Source organism: Oncorhynchus kisutch, linkage group LG6, assembly GCF_002021735.2.
Source record: "Oncorhynchus kisutch isolate 150728-3 linkage group LG6, Okis_V2, whole genome shotgun sequence".
Taxonomy (NCBI): Eukaryota; Metazoa; Chordata; class Actinopteri; order Salmoniformes; family Salmonidae; genus Oncorhynchus; species Oncorhynchus kisutch.
In genome coordinates, this window is record NC_034179.2 from 79,946,780 (window position 1) to 79,960,527 (window position 13,748).

The 13,748-nt window shown below is 46.0% G+C and overlaps 1 protein-coding gene across 5 annotated transcripts in view; it reads right to left on the reverse strand.

Annotated features, from left to right (window-relative positions):
* Positions 1-13,748, reverse strand: part of LOC109897631 (RNA binding protein fox-1 homolog 3) — a 409,231-nt gene that overhangs the window by 255,387 nt on the left and 140,096 nt on the right. The window contains exons 1-2 of one of the 5 annotated variants that reach the window (XM_031827802.1): positions 7,250-7,618; positions 6,895-6,950 (exon numbers count right to left, since the gene is read on the reverse strand). The gene's annotated coding sequence lies outside the window, so the exon portion shown is untranslated. Of the gene's footprint in view, positions 1-6,894; positions 7,206-7,249; positions 7,619-13,748 lie in introns of those variants that run through there. The other 4 variants (XM_031827807.1, XM_031827804.1, XM_031827801.1 and 1 more) reach the window with 4 other exon arrangements.

Below are 13,748 nucleotides of genomic sequence, written 5' to 3' on the forward strand. Positions count from 1 at the left end.
GTCAGTTAAGAACACATTCTTATTTTCAATGACGGCTAGGAATGGTGGGTTAACTGCCTCGTTCAGGGGCAGAACGACAGGTTTTTACCTTGTCAGCTCGGGGAATCAATCTTGCAACCTTACAGTTAACTAGTCCAACGCTCTAACCACCTGATTACATTGCACTGCACGGGAGACTGCCTGTTACGCGAATGCAGTAAGCCAAGGTAAGTTGCTAGCTAGCATTAAACTTATCTTACAAAAAACAATCAATCAATCATAAGCACTAGTTAACTACACATGGTTGATGATATTACTAGTTATCTAGCGTGTCCTGCGTTGCATATAATCGATGCGTTGCGTATCGTTGCTCATATGTGTACCTAACCATAAACATCAATGCCTTTCATAAAATCAATACACAGAAGTATATATTTTTAAACCTGCATATTTAGCTAAAAGAAATCCAGGTTAGCAGGCAATATTAACCAGGTGAAATTGTCACTTCTCTTGTGTTCATTGCACGCAGAGTCAGTGTATATGCAACAGTTTGGGTCGCCTAATTTGCCAGAATTTTTTGTAATTATGACATAACATTGAAGGTTGTGCAATGTAACAAGAATATTTAGACTTATGGATGCCACCCGTTAGATAAAATACGGAATGGTTCCGTATTTCACTGAAAGAATAAATGTCTTGTTTTCGAGATGATAGTTTCCGGATTCGACCATATTAATGACCTAAGGCTTGTATTTCTGTGTGTTATCATCTTATAACTAAGTCTATGATTTTATTGATGTATTATATTAAGTTAAAATAAGTGTTCATTCAGTATTGTTGTAATTGTCATTATTACAAAAAAATTTAATCGGCCGATTATTCGGTATCAGCTTTTTTTGGTCCTCCAATAATCGTTATCGGTGTTGAAAAATCATAATCGGTCGACCTCTATTCTAGATAGCACATTTTTTTCTAAGAGTGTAAGGTAACAGGTGAGGAGTCTGGTTAGTCTGGTTTGACACAGAGATTATCAAACATTAAATATGAAATCGAATATTGCATTTCTCCACAGATATATGCATTTCCCTTCTTCCCTATTCATTGAAGTCTGATAGAACTGAAAGTCATTGTCAACCTTTGACTCCCGTCTCACGTTATATTGTGAGTAAGGGCCACTACATGCTTCTGTGTTGAATGGTGGAGCTGGGCTATTATGTTCCAAGGTACATGTTATGAACACATATGCTTTGAACCAATCTGACTCTGAGGTCAAAGTAATGTATCTGGGAAGATTTGTACAGCACTTTACAGTGTGTGTTCCATTCCAGATATTTAAAAACGTTTGAAATGAAAATGGACCCCAATTAAAGCCGCACAGCAGTGTAAGTGCTTCTTGTTGTTTTTTAACCAGGTGAAACATTTCTCCCTGGGAAAACCTCTAAAAACATACATTTTTTCTGCCTGTACTGTGACTGTGAGCTCTGATAAAAGCAGCCTAGACAGGCCTGAACTCAAGCCATTTTGCCAGCCATTCAGGGAGATGAAAATGCAAAGCTAAAAATACTAGCTACACATTTCAAAAGGCAAGAGAAATGCATATATACACCAACTAGCAACAACCCTTTCTCCTTGACTGCTGGGGAGAAAAGGCTTTTGGTCTCAACACATTAGACATTTTCAGTGAAACCCTTTACAGTTAGACATACCTTCTCCTTCACAGTATGGTCATGTTATAGCCACCTAAGAGATACCAGCAGTAGCTTTAGATTCAGGTGAATCATCAAGGCTAATGACCATACATAGTTAAGGTCAAATACCCCATCAGGATTTGCTAACATAATAAGTGTACTGTGCTAGCATTACAGTACTATATGTATCTACTGGTGCTGTGGCCTTGCTATGGGTATATAGTCTTGTCTGTTGGATCACCTGTTGAAGAGCATCCATTTCAACAGGGGGCCAGAGGTCGTGGTCCTGGCTGGGTGTTTGATTGGCAGGTGGGGAGCCATGGTGCCCACAGCCCTGCCCCAGTGGAGTGCTGAGCGCCAGCGTCTGGGCTTGGGAGGGCCACAGTGCTGCTGACTAACAGAGCGTGTCTGCTGACAGTCAGTGTGTCTGACTGATAGGATCACCCCAGGAGGCTCTTCCAGGGCCTTTACAAAGTGCCTCTGATAGGCCAGGCCCATAGCTTTACCGCCGGGCCCTGCCAACAAATTAAATTTAAGCCCCGCTAATGTATAGAGTAATCATAGAGTGGTGTTGATCCATTTTTCAGCAGGGTTACCATGGGCATGACTGGAATCAGAGACGGGCAGGAGCGGGGCAGGGAGAAACAGCTGTCTGTAACCTTAGCATGCCACTGGAATCAGAGACGGGCAGGAGCGGGGCAGGGAGAAACAGCTGTCTGTAACCTTAGCATGCCACTGGAATCAGAGACGGGCAGGAGCGGGGCAGGGAAAAACAGCTGTCTGTAACCTTAGCATGCCACTGGAATCCTCCACTTCTAAGGCAAGGACTCATATGAAAGAACAACAATAACATGCCATTATGAGATGTAACATTTTGCAGTGACCTGCGTTTCCAGGGGGAAATTTGAAAGAAAAGCAATTTCACATTAAACTATCTGACACAGAGCAGGTCATGGAATGGTGGTGAGGAGGGGGGAGGTGGAGAAGGGGGAGAGGCACGGAGCCCCCGTAACAGCCACTGGCCAACTAGAGCGAGACACACATTCCCTCTGCCGAGTTAAAAGGGCTGGAGTGGATGAAATTTCAAAGCCTCCCCTGCAGACAAACACTCCGCTTTGCACACATCAGTGCTGAGATGTTCAAATATTCCACTCCACAGTTGCAGCCTGGTTCTCTTCCCTGTACCGCCGTATCAGACATGGTAGCACTGTGATTAATGAGACAGGAAAAATACCTCTCTCTTTTCTCCCATTGTGTTTTTATAAATTCAATGAAGCTAAAACTGCACTTAATTAAAAATGTGTCTCAGCGTCTTATTTCCCATGATGCTCGGCAGCAGGCAATGTAGGAAAATGAAAGGCAATTGGAGATAAGAGAGGATGGATTTACATGTGTGGGACCTTTGTCCCCTCCCACCTGTTATGACCAACAATGTAAAGTTTTGCAGCTGGGGTTGATTAGCCAGCTAGTAGATAGCATACATCATAGGAGACCTTTTAGAAACTGAACACAAAGCATAGCTAGCTACACTTCTCTGCATGCACAACAACACAGTCATCTGAACACCATGGTGTAGTGCTACTTCATGTCATTCTTCTCTTCCTCTCATTTAGAATAATTTGTTATGAACACACTGGATGTGTAGGAACACTGTGAATACTCTAGTAAGAACATTGCACTGACATATTGATACATGGTTGTGATTTAGTAACTGCTTTATAATTTCATGGAGTTGATCCGTTGGCAACTGATGAGCAACTCCTATGTCATTTGTGCAGTAGTTAACATTGCTCAATATAACATCTTAAAACAAGGTATAATCAAATTCATGACCTTGGTCTGAGTGTGATTCATATGGGGAAGCCTCCAAAGTAGTGGGTCGGTTTTAGGCCTAGTTGTGAGATGTCAGAACAGAAGACCAAGAGGCTGAATCAGCAGGGATGGATCATGTGACATGATGACACGCCTTACAGGATATATATTCTCTTCCTGTCCACAGCTCTCTAACATCTGGCCTGCTGGTGTCAGATTCCTCCATCCACTACCAGCATTATAGTATTATCACCCCCGCTCTCTCTGCCCTCTCTCTGCTAGCTAGCTATTACTACATGACTCTTGGCACGCCTTGGAGATCTGTGTCACAATCACTGAGTAATTACAGTGACTAATGTAAGGACCATTCTGGTGTCTAACCTCAGACATTCCATCAAGATCTGACGGGAGGATATGAACTGGCAATGTAATGGACGTTACGTTCGGTTTGAACCCTGACAAAACATATACTCTTTAGAACCAAAGCTTCCTTTTCCCACAATTCCCTGGTGGGGGATGGTTTGCCAGCTCAGAAACAGAGAGTAGAGCTCAGGTTCTTTGCCCTTGTCATTGCATCTGCACTGACCTCTAAAAAAATGGACAACAAAGATCATATCACGAAACCAATACTAGCACCGACGGCCTTTGCACAAATTGATTTAGCCACCCAGAACTCACTCCCATCTCAATGAGGTGGCAGGATGCTCACAGCATAAATCACTGTCACACAAACACCCTCTAGTGAAATGTGATTTTTATCTTTAGGATATTTTTTTGTTCAGTATGTCCCGGTTGGTGTCTAGCTCTGTGATAAGTGGTGGTGAGTGATGCGAAATAAACGGTTAGCGCATTACGCTAATATTGAGCTCTCACCGCATATAGGTGCTATCACACGGAGAGGGTGACACAGCTGTGGTCCCCTGTATTCCAGGAGGTAGTGCAGGGCCCTGTGTTATATGGCTCATAGATCACTAATGTGTGGGTGAGAGTTGTCTCCGGCTGCCGGCTTGGCGGGGATGAAGCACAGATACTTTATGGCACAACCGTCAGACGTAGGCATGCTACCGAGGCTACAATGAGGAGAAGCCTGCTAAAAATAGAAGATAAGCTTTTCTGAGGGGCCCCGGAGACAATAGTTTCATACTTTCCGTTGTGTACATTGGGATCAAGAACCAGTACAAAGCCTCTAACCGGAGCTATAAAGCACAAGACCCAGATAAATGAAGCAAAGAAAGCCAGGCTATCCCAGAAGCACCCTCTGTAAAGCATAGCATGACATGATAAATGCTCCAGTGTGTTAAATACACCAGGATAGTCTGTTCTATCCTCCTTACAACTGACAACCTCTGTTGCTCACTTAATTACAGCCAAGCGCAACACACTACTGTGTCAATTATCATGTGCTTTAACTCGTCTCTTTACCACAGAGGTTCACTCAGACCTTTTACCTTCTTTTTATTGCTATTCTGCTCAGATCTTGTGTCTGAATTCCATTCCACACACAGAGCTGTACAAACATAAGGGCTTTAAGGATTCAGATTGGTGGAGGGGAACCTAATCTTCTGTAATTGGCAGAATGGTTCTCATTTGTATCGACTCCCTTTAGAAAGCGGCGCTCGTCGACAGCCTGCTATCGTTCTAGGGATTTGAGGTGACTATTCATTTTCATAAGGGCCAGAAAAGGCAGGTCTGTCTGGATGTGAACGGACATGTTAGACCTGATCATCATTAATCAGACCAATACTACATCACCGAGCACCTGCCGGGTCACGGAAATGGACAAATAACACAAGGACGCAAACCTCTTTCATACATCACATTTGCAACAGCCTGTTTAGCATGGTGAGATAATCCATTCTGGTGTTCATCATGTGAAAATGGGACTAAAATGGTAATGCTCTGCCAGCCAATAGCATCCTCCGCCTCACCAGATGCCTAGCTTCTGGATTTTGCTTAATTGCCATCTTCAGATCAATCTATATCCAAATGTCAACTGAATCTACAACAGACTTTTCCCTGCATTTTGTCTGCTGAATATCCAGTATATTTCCTTACATTAGAAAGCAGAGGTTTTCTGTTAGTCCTTATTGTATGCACATGTATTGTTATCCAGGCCTGAGTGAAAGGTGTTGTTGTGCTGACATACATTGGTCTACATGGCCAACTCTGTGTCCACCCCTGCTGACCTGTGTGGCCATTAGCCTTGACATAGTGATGAGGCATGGTACTGTCTATCTCAGCCCCACACAGAGAACACCCACTCTTCATCTGGTCCACATACACACAGCACGCATCACACACACACACACATACACACACACACACACACACACACACACACACACACACACACACACACACACACACACACACACACACACACACACACACGGGACAGCAGGTGGGTATGGACACTAGCATACTGATCTCTACTACACATTTGTGATACAAATACACTTCACACGTTTGGTGAACGCATAAACTGTACACAAACATGTGCATACATAGTCCCACATGTAGGACTACGGTGTACATGCGTATGCAAATGAACATGGATATTCATGCACTCCCATGTGGCCACGCATGGACAAAGAAACACAGCTACAAACAGACTGAAAATACACACACATATGTTGGTGGCACCTTAATTGGGGAGGATGGTCTCCTGGTAATGGCTGGAGTGGAATTAGTGGAATGGTATCAAATACATCAAACACATGGTTTCCAGGTATATGATGCCATTCCATTCGCTGCATTCCAGCCATTATTATGAGCCATCCTCTCCTCAGCAGCCTCCACTGGTTCGCCCATAAATAAACACACACACACACAATAAAAATACACTCACATATGATCGCCCATAGAGAATACAGACTTGTTTGAACACACACACAGCCATAAATATTATTCTTAAATCTCTGTTTATCGTACACATGTCCACTGTTCAAATGACAACAGTGGACCCCTCTCGGTAGTGGTAACAGGAACACAGTAGGAAACAGAAAAGCCTCAATATCAAAACAGAAGAGTCAGTCAATATGGAAAGTGAGAAGTTAAGGTAAAATAGAGACCCCAGTGTTGAGTGTGCTGACCCGCTCCACGCTAACTGTCGTCAACAACATCCCAACCATTCACACACAGAACCATCTACCACATCAAGACCCGCCCCCTCCTCTACCCCCTCAGCCATTCCACCATCCTCAGAGAAACCCCTACACAGCACAGCTACTTCTCTCACAGCACTATTTATCCTCTCTCTTCCCTCCTTCCCTCTTTCTCTCCCTCTCCTCCTTTCTCTCTGTCGCAGCCGCCACGTTCGCAGTGCGCCGCGGTCGAGAACATAAAAGGGTTGAAAATAAAAGACAAACCGATGATGGGAAAGATGGAGATGGAAAATTAGCATAAGAATACTCACAGTGGGTTGGAGCGGGGCTGGAGCGTGGAGGTGGTCCTCTCTCTGTCAGATACAACCTGCACACAAGATTGAGAAAAAAAGAAAACTAGGCTGTGAAAGCGGCAAAGAGAGAGGAGGAGAAAAGAGGAAGGAGGAGGGGGCACATCATCCAACGCACGCGCCACACAAGACATAAAGAAATAAAGAATTCCTCGAGGAAGGTAGAAAAAAAACAGAGCGCAGAGGAGGAGAAAAAAAGAAGAGAGGGGGGCGTGAAGAGGTGGGCTGTCTTAGGGAAATCTAAAAAGAGACAGACACATGCGGAGCGCTCCGGTGCGCGATCACATCTGACAGGTCTGAGCTGCAGTCCGCCTACCTCCTTATCGCCCTCACTTTTCCACAGCGCTGTGCTGTGCTCTCCTCTACCCAGGCCACAGCCATGGACTGGTCCTCACGCTGATGTTATAGGAGATTCAGCACAGGGGAGCTATCGCACTCATAGCCATACGTTAGCATCACACACTGAGGATTGCACACGGATCACCCACCCAACTCCACCCCAGGCACCTCAATCCCACTCACTACATCCCCCCTCTCCTCAATTGTGAAAAAGAGAGAGCGAGAATACAGCCTGCTTCAAATGAATGAGAGCATTCCCAGTGGCATTGAGGCAATTACAGAGGCTGGCGCTGTTTTCTGTTTACCCCTCACCCTTTCTCTCTCGCTCTCCGTCTTCCCTCTCTCTCAGGCTGGTACAGTGTCTGTTTTCACTCTCTTTCCTTCTCTCTGTGCTCCAGACATATGCCTCTATTAATGTAGCTTCTGTCACTTCAGCTGCTTGGTCAGATTACTCCATCTCTGCTTCCCCTGTGTTCTACCCACATTGAGTGCCTACACGTCCGCCCACTTGCCTAGCGCCTGCCATCCTGCCCGCCTACCCACCTGCCTGCCTGCCCGCTACACATTTCAGTTGGCCAAACACTTCCCCGAGTCTTCAGCCCACCTTGAGACAGACCTCACCAGACCCTGAGACAGACCTCACCAGACCCTGAGACAGACCTCACCAGACCCTGAGACAGACCTCACCAAACTCCACTGCTGCCACACCTTCCTGTCTGATTCAAGGAGGGAGGAAGAACTCACAGTTATCATAATCCCTCCAGATTTATCACACCTCGCCTGGTGTGACAGAGGTTTATTAAGAGGCTAGTTGGTAGTGGAACACCACAACTTAATATTAACATACACACAGACACACACTCACACACACACACACACACACACACACAGCATCCCCACATCCCTCATCTACCAACCTCCACACTTTATCTCCCCTCAATTAACATCTTTAGTGTGAGCTGCTATTATCTTAACCACACAGAGCGCTGATGTTCCTGGGAGGAGGAGAGGAGGAGAGAGGACAGGACACTATTAGTAGAGCAGCAGAGAGGACGGTGGTGGTGGTGGAGGGGGGGGCGGGCTGTGGACAGAGGGCTCTGAGCTGCTGCTGCTGGAATACACAGGGCTAATTAAAGCCATATTCAAACATGACTAACTGCTACCCAAGGTGCACACTAACAAACATCTACACAAACAACCTTGTTACAGCATAAACATGTAGGCTAGCCCCGAGGATTGTCTTTCTTTGTGAGGATTAATCGTAGAGAGACAGGCATGTTCAAGTGAAAGTCATGACAACAAAATAATCTAAATCTCTTCTGACTGCTCACTGGTGTTTGATCATGTTTATTTTCTCATACCTCTCATATGCATTGCTACGCTATCAAATCATTCAACATGAATGGCACTAGAGAAAACAATAGACTTGCCAGCCAGCTGCTGTAGAATTCCTATAAATTCAAAGGCCCTTGTAAAGCACAGTCCTTTGAAGCACGGGGTAAAATGGCCAAGTACCGGATGTGCTTTAGGCTTACCTCACCGCCCTACAGCTCGTTTCCTTGTCTTAATGTCTTGTATACTCTATTCTATCCGTTTGCCTGCCCTCGCCCGCCTCCATTCCGCCCTAAGACACCATCAAAGTGCCCATTAAGTCATCAAAGTGCCCACTTTGTCCTTGCTTCTCTCTGTGACAACCACAAAGTGGGTGACGTGGTCCCAGAGCACCTATAACGATAGAGGTGGGGCGGACGTCTGGCTGTTGTGGCCGGTGGCTCCAACCCCTGGCCCAGACCAGACCATTAGGAGTATTCTATTACTGTTGGGTTAACCTGTCACGCTTGGCCGTGGCTCTCTCTTTATGGTCTGACTGCTCTGAAAGGGCAGGGGATAAAACTCTATCAGTGGGACAAACGATCCCACGCTCCTTCATTTATCACACGCCCAGGGATCACCCCATGGCGGGCAGCGGCGGCGGTGGCCAGGGCCAGAGTCTGCGGGGGTATCCTTCACTCTGGTTACCATGGGGACCCCCCAGGGCCTACACAGTGCTGGGCTGGGAGGACAGAGGCGGACAGACTGGCCCCATTCCACACAGAGACTTCCATTCTTAATCACAGGATGACTCAGGTAATAGCAGCCTGCAAACCACGTAGCAGGGACAGAGCCGCCAGCTAACACACTGGCCAGCACAGGTGGTTTAGTTTGTAGCACACACACACACACACACACACACACACACACACACACACACACACACACACACACACACACACACACACACACACACACACAAACTCAAGAGTAGTGATTAAGAAATGAGACTAGTGATCAGTAGGTTACAGAGGTCAATCGTTCATGGGGTCACATAGCTAGAGCCCCTTCAGCTAGGTACTTAGCCTCAATTGTTTTGGGTATCCACTGAGCTGGGAGAGTGGATAAAATGTCAAACTCAACTTCACCCTATAGAAAGGTTCAAAGCAAAGACATGACAGTGAAAGCTTTGGTTATTTACAAATTCATACCGTAATGACACAGGCCCTGTTCAATCTGCACACATCCCCCTTCAGCAAACACGTCTCGCCTCCTTTTTTCACCGGATCTATCAAGGGAGGGCAACAATTAAATGACTTTAATTTGATTAGGAGATAATGTGTCCCACTTAATGGAAAGGACAGACTTCACAACACAGCCAGATTAGTTTGGTGGATGCCTGCTTATAAATGAAGACAGGCCCTCCTTTCATCAATTAAGTCTGATGTTCAGATGCAGTTTAATGGTTGGGGGGAAGGGATGAGGAGGGGTGTGTTCTCTACAGAAAGAGGGAGTCTGGAAATATGGGGTCAGGAGAGGTATAAGCACGCACGGCTTAAGATTTGGTATTAGCATGACACAATCAATGTAAGTCATTACCAGCCATCCATGAAAGGTAAAGTGGTTGTGAGCTACATAGTAGAGGGCAGATGGCCTGTTGTCACAACATTACAGACCATGTATTGCCTTGCTCTCCTTTGTGAATTGCTATTCAATACTGCATCTCAATATACAGACAGTGTCTGGTTTCATTGTAAAGATGATGTAACGTTAAGTCACTGATAATGATTTACCATTTACTATGTCTGATAGGCTATACTCTACAGCCGAACTCTGTAGCCCCTAAATACTTCAGTACAACAGCTGGTAGACAGATATTTATTGTGAATAACCTACATATTGATCTCCATATTACAATTAAGTGTTTTCAGTAGTTTGTGTAAACCTAACCCAGGCTGCCTTACCCAGGCTGCCTTACCCAGGCTGCCTAACCCAGGCTGCCTTACCCAGGCTGCCTTACCCAGGCTGCCACCCTCTAACGCTGGTGTACGTCAAGAACGAGCATTATTTAGGCCTACTTACTACAAATAGTTTGGGCATTCATATTTTCCCCCTACAGGCCTACTTACTACAAATAGTTTGGGCATTCATATTTTCCCCTTACAGGCCAACTTACTACAAATAGTTTGGGCATTCATATTTCCCCCTTACAGGCCTACTTACTACAAATAGTTTGGGCATTCATATTTTCCCCTTACAGGCCTACTTAGTCAGTCATTTCTCCAAAAATTATATATTGTTGTTCTTTTTCGGGTAATCCATCGTATAGTGAAATAATTAGAATGTTAAGGACAGATTTCAATGGAGAAAGCTGATCCGAGAGCAGCGCTGTCTTTCTGTCCATCCTATCAGTATCGACACATGCTCCAACGACGGAGCTCAGCGACCGTTCTTTCTGTGTGGTCTTTTAGGAAACTCGTGTTACTGTACATCTTCGGCCGTTGTAGGAAAGATGCATAGGAAAGCGGGCCCTGGTTGGTACTCCAACATGCTATAGTTGGTTCGGCAGTGTAGGCCGAGTTGAGGCTGTGTATTTGGGAAATATCCTTTGTAGATCCATGTAAATACTCATCAGACTGTATCTTTCCTGTACCACCTTTTCACTGGGAATTCATTTGACACCTGCTACTTACTGCACTTAAAGATGGAATCAGTATTTTGGGAAACAGTGCCGCTGTCCGGCCCAACGCCTTTGTTATTGTTTTTGTTTTGTTGATGAAAAGGAGAGGAGAATCTGGCAGTGTGGTAAAAGCTGTTCTTTCACGCCTGCAATGATGTCTGAGAAAAGAAAACAGTGTTCATTGTTTGCAGTATCTTCTTTGTTGTTGCAATATCCAAATAGACATGTCCGTTTCACCAGTTAAGGTTTTCAGGTTTAAGGCTGCTTAACATCTGGTTCCTACGGCAACTAACTCTGCTCTAACATCTGGTTCCTACGGCAACTAACTCTGCTCTAACATCTGGTTCCTACGGCAACTAACTCTGTAGCGCCTAAAATACTCCAATAAAACAGCTGTTATACAGAAATACGTTGCGAAGAACTTAGATTTTGATCTACATATTTCACAAGTGTTTTCAATAGTTTCTGTGGGCCCAGCCCAGGCTGACACCCTCTAACGTTGGCATCTGCACTCTGACAATCTGCCTGTGGACTCCCGCTGTCCATCCCAGTACGACACTTTTTGAGCTTCCAGCGAAAACAGGAAGCATGAGATATGAGGACATTTGGAGCAAGTCCTTGAGTTTGGGGTCATTGCTTGGAGTGTGTACGGCGCTCTGTCATTCACGGCACGCCACACACTCCCAAGCGTTCCATTTGCGGTGGCCCGTTCCCCGCTGTGTGAAGAAAGAAGGGTATAATCTCCCAGCAGTATTCTGGGGGGTGAATCTAGCGGCTTTGTCTGCGCATACCAATGGAAAACTCTCTCTCTCTCTCTCTCTCTCTCTCTCTCTCTCTCTCTCTCTCTCTCTCTCTCTCTCTCTCTCTCTCTCTCTCTCTCTCTCTCTCTGTGTGATAAATAAAAAGATGCAACTGATGTTGCCGGGGTCTGGGAACCTCCGGTGGAGGGATACGCACACATCCTCCATCAGTAGAGCCATCACTATGACTACTAGACCTACTACAACTGCTACCACCTCCAGTACAATCACACTGGGCCAGATTCAATCAAACCTATGCCACAGCAATGTTAATGCAGTCTTTGTTGATACACCTGCTGCCCACGCACACAGGAAAACTGCAAGTGTATACCACTACCTGTGAGAATGGTCTACCAGCTATTTTCACTGTACCTCAAACCATACTACAATTTATTTGACAAGAGGAAAATAAATAAAAATCTGTGACTGCAAATATATTGCAGATATATTGAGTTGAGCCTACCGTCTCATGAAATTAACAAGAATAAAATAAGCAATCCTCCTGAGACTATAAGCATCTACATCCTGTTCACATCTTATGTAGACTTCCATCTCACTCAACATGGCTCCCAGTGTCTCTGTGTTTATTAGGGTGTCTATACCTACTGAAGATGCATCATATCAAACAGCAGTCCCAGTATGGGAGAACTCAATGAAGCCACTAGAGAGGGGCATGTGGGTGATGTGGTGTGAGGTGCTCTGGGTCTCTGGGTCAGGTGACTTCCCTCCTAGCTATAGATGCATGTATGCGCCACTCATTTGTATGTGCACTGCGGCGGCTCCTGGCTCTCTCTCTCTCTCTCTCTCTGCTGATTATCATGTCAGCGGTGGAGGGCTGGCGGGCGAGCGGGCCGGCCCAGTTGGAGCCCAGGGTGTGAGCCAGCCAAGCTGAGGGGAGGGGCCTGAGGTGTTCAGGGGAGATGAGGAGATTCAGGGGGTCTCTGTTCTCTCACTGGGGGATCCCCCACATCATTTAGCACCTCATGTAGATCACTGCTGGTACCATCATAGCCCTCCGGGCCCCAGGAATTAATGTGGCAAGCAATGGCAGCAGTGATTTATTAAAATAACATCCTGATGAGAGAGGAGTCTGCTGCTTTCCCTACCTCCCCAGCTCTCCCCAATATTTTCTGGAGACAGGAACTACACCGTGCCATAATATGGGGAGAGACTTCTGGAAAACAAGGAGGGAGGAAATGGGGAGGAACGAGCGCTGCACAAATTGTGGCGGCAGCCCTCACTGTCATTGCTTATTTATTAACCCTCTTTCCATTCGAGTCAGGCCTTGTATTAAATTGATCCCTCCTGCCGCGTTTTGCCTTGTTGAACAAGCGCAAAGCCCCGTTAAGTGTCTGTGAAAGGCCTGTGATTGTGTTTGCGGTGCCCCGGGTGTGCCGTGGCCAGCCGCTCCTCCCTATCTCCCCCGGACAGACGGGATTAGAGACAGGGAGAGGGGCTGAATGACCCACTAGGGGAGAACAGGCTGGGTCCGGGGATCACGTCTGCCATACTGCACATGCACGCGCACACAAACGTACCCCCCCCCCCCTCACTGTTTAACATTGAGCTTTCCCTGACCCCAAGACTAGACAGATTCATGGCCATCCACAGGCACAGCCATGTACATAGAGGTGCACACGCTTATCCACAGCCACAGACTGCTTCACACATTAGCTACTGTAACT